The sequence below is a fragment of the Branchiostoma belcheri genome, unplaced genomic scaffold, assembly GCF_001625305.1.
Source record: "Branchiostoma belcheri isolate BF01 breed outbred unplaced genomic scaffold, Haploidv18h27 scaffold668, whole genome shotgun sequence".
In the NCBI taxonomy this organism is placed as follows: domain Eukaryota; kingdom Metazoa; phylum Chordata; class Leptocardii; order Amphioxiformes; family Branchiostomatidae; genus Branchiostoma; species Branchiostoma belcheri.
Window position 1 is genome coordinate 7,563 of NW_017804318.1, and position 5,734 is coordinate 13,296.

Consider the following 5,734-nt stretch of genomic DNA (forward strand, 5'->3'; position numbering starts at 1 on the left):
GATGTATCTGATGTGCTCCACACGCGCGTCATGCCCAGCGCCGACTGCTACACAGATCACCGCCTCGTCAGAGCAAAGTTGCGGCTTTCCGTTAAACCACCGGCAAAGCGGAAAGGTCCACAGATGAGGAGGTTACAGGTAGACAGGCTACAGGGTCTGAAGGAAGAATTCCAGACCAAGCTGGATGAACGGCTGAGCAGAGACGAGGGTCAATGGCAGAAGGAGGACCCAGAGATCCAGTGGCAGCAGCTGAAAACAGCTCTTCAGGAAACAACAGCACAAGTGGTAGGCTACTCGACCAGGAAGAATAGGGACTGGTTTGATGAGAATGACCCTGAAATTGAAGCTTTACTCCAAAGAAAGCGCTCTTGTCACCAGAAAGTCTTACTTAAGCCAAATGATCCGGCAGCAAAAGCATCATACAAGGTAGCTTGCAACACTCTACAACGCAAGCTGCGGGAGATGCAGAATACCTGGTGGACCAACATGGCCGAAAGAACACAGCACTTTGCAGACACTGGTAACATCCGGGCCTTCTATGAGGCCCTGCGGGCAATCTACGGCCCTACCCAGAGGACGCAGGCCCCCTTGAGATCATCTGATGGAAGTCAGCTACTTACCGATAAACCAGACATTCTTCATCGATGGACTGAACACTACGGTAACCTCTTTGGGGACAGGCGCCAAGTACTCGAAGAGTCCATCATGAGAATCCCACAGCATGAAGTGAGGACGGAACTGGACAACACCCCAACACAGGAGGAGGTGGAAACAGCCATCTCAAAGCTGAAGTGCCACAAGGCTCCTGGGGTAGATGGAGTCCCAGCAGAGGTCTACAAACTTGGCGGGGCTTCACTCCATGAGAGACTCACTGGACTGTTAGCCACTTGCTGGGAAAGAGGTGTGGTGCCTCAAGACCTGCGTGACGCCATTATTGTCTCACTTTACAAAAACAAAGGGGAGAAATCGGACTGCTCCAACTACAGGGGAGTCACATAACTATCCATTGCAGGAAAGATTCTGGCAAGAGTTGTTCTGGACAGACTCATCCCAACCATTGCAGAGGAGAATCTACCAGAGAGCCAGTGTGGCTTCAGAGCCAATCGTGGAACGACAGACATGATCTTTGTACTGCGTCAGATCTAAGAGAAGTGTAGAGAACAGAACATGGGGCTGTACGCGGCGTTCATTGATCTGACCAAAGCCTTCGATACCGTGAGCCGAGACGGGCTCTGGAAGATCTTGTCGAGGCTTGGATGTCCACCGAAGCTCCTTACCATCGTGCAACAACTGCACGAAGGACAGATGGGCCAGGTGAAGCACGGCGGTGACCTGTCTGAGCGTTCCCGATTGCCAACGGAATCAAGCAAGGGTGTGTTCTTGCCCCCACGCTCTTCGCTATCTTCTTCAGCATGATGCTGAAAGAGGCCAAGGATGATCTCACAGAGGGGATCTACATCAGATTCAGGACATATGTCAGTGTCTTTAACCTGAGGAGACTTCTAGCACACACAAAGACACTGGAAGAACTGATCCTGGACCTGCTGTTTGCGGACGACTGTGCACTTCTGGCAAACACAGAGGCAGCTCTGCAGGCGGTTGTCAGTCACTTCGCGACAGCATGTAAGGCCTTCGGCCTTACCATCAGCCTAAAGAAGACGGAGGTGATGTACCAAAAACCACCACGTGGAACCTACGTACATCCACAGATTAGTATTGAAGACCATCCCTTGAACACAGTAGAACACTTCACTTACCTGGGTAATGTTATCTCTAACGACGCCACAGTGACCAAAGATGTGGACAGTCGCCTTGGCAAAGCCAGCAGTTCGTTCGGGCGTCTGCAGAAGCGCGTCTGGAAGAACCACTCACTGCGACTGTCGACAAAGATCCAGGTGTACAGAGCAGTAGTTGTATCTTCGGACACGAAGAAGAGGCCAACAACAGGGTGTACTAAGTCTTATGTTGCCCATAGCAACACCGGTGACGTCATAAAATGACGTCATGCATATTTAAGATGTCCGCCATTTTGGATCATAAATCTTGAATTTTCAAAAATAGTTTTTTTTCATGATAAAGCCTAAAATACATTGTAAACATACTACAGACCTTCATTTAAACCTTTTTTTGTCAAAAGAAATGGATGTATTGATGAAATTTTAAGGAAAATAGCCTGTATATACCTGTTATAACGATATGGTCCGCCATCTTGGATTTGGGCCAATGACGTCATCAAATTAGCATAAATTATGCATTTTTAATTATAAAATTTACATAAAATTAGCTGGGATGTTATTAATATTAGAAACCATGAGTAACTTGACATAAAACCCATTAAATTACTAAATTTAGCAAAAAATGCCTGTCAGAAACCCGTTGCCATGGCAACACAAAAAAATTATTATCTTATTCCAATGATTGTGAATTGTTGCCAACAATATTTTAGGAAAAGTCATCAAGTTTGGTCCTTCTACCACTAGCCGTTCAGACGCTACGTGACATCAAAGTTGGCGTGGGCACTTTTAGCCCCCCCCCCACCGGTCTAGATAGGGTTTTTACTAGGGCATAAAAGCATTTTGTCTGGAAAGAGCAGAAAAACTTATTTTACACAAATTCAAAGTAGTGTTTACCAAAAATGTGAGTATAGCTCTTTGGGCATTCGTCAAAGGCACTCCTATACCAAATTTTAGGTCATTTGGTTGTAATATGAGTCTAATATTAGGTCACAGGAGCCAAAAATATACATTTTTTTGTCTGAAAATAGCAGAAAAAACCTGTTTCACACCAGTGATGTATGCGAAAATTGCAAATGTCATTCTTTAAGCATATGCTCAAGGCACCCCTGTATCAAATAAAGAAATCTACATTCCGTATTCCCGTAGAAAGACATGGTACAGGCTAGGTAAAAAGTATGTTGCTTCGTTCACAAAACTATAACTACGATAATCATCTTCAAAAACCTACACTATACATACACACAACACCCACCAAAACAATATCACACTGTCGAAGGCATGAGTCCTCCGAAGTCTAGTTAAGGCATATTTTACAGTTATTACTGACAGTGGCAAGCACACATCCAATGAGTTGATGCATATATCAAACAACAAAGGTGACAGCAGTCCAGCTTGGAGAAAATTCCACTAAAACATTTTGAGGCTCTGATGAACAAGTGACCCAGTTAGTTAGTAATACATGCATATATACTTGCACAAGTCTATTATCAGCTACATAGACATATGCAAATCATTTAAATGGCACCCAAGCAATAATCTATCTTTTTGTTGATTTAGGTTTGTAAATGATGAAGACACGAACCCTGACATGTGGGAGGGCAAAAAAGATAACACTAGCTTTTGTGGCTCTTCTTGCCTTTGGGGGAATCAGCCACTATATGCTTGCAACAATGTATGAGGGTACTAGCCTATTCCACACCCACGCGTCTCAACTCCACATAATGGACGGCAGGTAGTAATTTCGAGCTCTATTTTTAAAAATAAAACGGAAAATACTACTTAAGATTATACTCTCTGCCTTTTTGTAATTATGTCTAATGTGTGCGGCTTGCCTCTTTGATTGTTGGCGTTACGTGTTTAAACGACACATGGCCTAGATAGTTATCCAATCGTATTACTATTAAGACTGAGGTTGAACAAGGGCTCGAAATTCATTTTTGGAAATATAATTGAACTGTTGCACCCGACCTAAAATTGGGTGCAACAAACAACTGGGTGCATCATATAAAATAGAATAACTAGAATGTTAGCAATAAATAATTATGTTTTATTTCTAAAGAAAGTACTTCTATATCAATGATTTTACAATTTTCTGATACGCGGATGTTAAGAATATGCTGTGTACTGCCATACGTTTAACCTCATCACATACGTAAACCTATGAAATTGCACTCACAGAAAAAAATGGGGTGCATGCACCCAGTATTTCGAGCCCTGTTTAATAGTAAAAAAAAAAGTCGTTTTTTTTTCTGTTGAAGAAATGTCATTGTTCTGCACTAACCCAAATCATAGCATCCTTTCATGTCACGTTAATTAGTTTTACATGTAATTTTATAAAAAATGTTAATGACACGTCGGCCTAAAGTCCGTAGCCGAAATTAGCGTCGTTGTCACTTGGCATGTGATAAAGATACGATTAAAATACCTACAATGCCGGCTGACATCTTAGTTCCTGTCTCGTTTGAAGAAAAATGCTTTATATCCAAGTGCCTCGTCTATGGTGTATTTTGACAATTCATGGTAAATGGGGGGTATTTAAAATAAAGCATTTAACTGCAACAATTTCTTAAGGTCAATACTTTCTAATTTGCTGTATCAAGGCATCCAATGCATTTTTTGAATATTTGAGTGGTCAAAAGCTTAAACGGATTAAGCCTTCTAATCTCCAAAGATTAATTTTATTTCCGATGTTTCCTTCAGGAGCTTTTCAGGGACGGATGGAGAGGAGGTTTGTGACATCAAGCGCAATTTCATGTTCGTGAAAACACACAAAGCAGGAAGTACAACAACATCGTGCATCTTCCAACGTTTGGCTACGAGCACAACCTTACTTTGTATTGCCTATGATTGGTCGGAGTGACGTCGGCTGGCCTTTCATCTTAAAACAGGAAGACATTATACCATCTGCTGATGGTAAATTTAATGTACTAATTGATCACACAGTTTACCATAGAGAGCTAATAGAGCATATCATGCCACGCAACACTGTTTATATCTCAATACTGAGGCATCCGCTGGGGCAACTAAGGTCTGTTTTTCAACTGGTATCACTATGATAAAAGCTTATACTTTAAAGGGTTCGATGGAACAGATCCTGTTGCGTCGTTCCTTAAAGATCCCATGAAATTTCAAATCCCTTACATCACCAAGAATATAGCTCCAATGACTAAGACAAAGAATTTTATGGCATTTGACCTGGGTTTCCCCATTGGACTATTCGATCACCAATCGTCTGTGAATAAGTTTGTTGAGAAAATATCCAAAGAGTTTGATTTGATTTTGATTCTAGAATATTTCAATGAGTCTCTTATATTACTGAGACGTTTGATGTGCTGGACCCTCAAAGACATTCTTTATAGTGTTGTAACCAAAAACTTGCGTTATTATCCAAAACCAACAACAAGCGATGCAACACTGGTGAGGCTGCATCGCAAATGGAGCAATGTAGACTACCAGCTATACGATTACTTTAATTCAACACTTTGGCAGAAGATTAAAAAACAAGACGATGGCTTTTATCAAGAAGTGCGCCACTTTGAAAATGTACTCCATTCGACGACTTCATACTGTGCTAGTGCGATCATACTAGGATATGGTGGGTATGTAAACAGAGAAACGAATAAGACAGTTAGGTCGTGGGTAGTAAATGATACAGCTGGTATCCTAACTATTCCGAAAACTAGTTGGAACGATGAGTTCGACATAGATCCAAGCCTATGCATTAAACTAAAGATGGGGTGGATTGACTGGGAATATGTATTAAAGAACAAGCACAGATTGCCAACAAATGTATCCGAAACAGTCAAATCGTCTATCCGTATCCCTAAACCGCTCGGTGCCTGGGAAAAAGTTCTTGCTAATTTCCATATCAAGTGAAATAATAATGAAGGTCTTTGATTGACACTTTAGAAATCGGTGTTAAAATGGTATTTACATAACAGAGTAATGTAAGATAACGGTAGTGGTTTAATGTTTAATTAATAGGATGTGCAATTCTC

The 5,734-nt window shown here is 41.7% G+C and overlaps 1 pseudogene; it reads left to right on the plus strand.

The window, feature by feature from the left end:
- Positions 1-1,412: 1,412 nt before the first annotated feature.
- Positions 1,413-5,013, plus strand: LOC109483864 (annotated as a pseudogene).
- Positions 5,014-5,734: the final 721 nt, after the last annotated feature.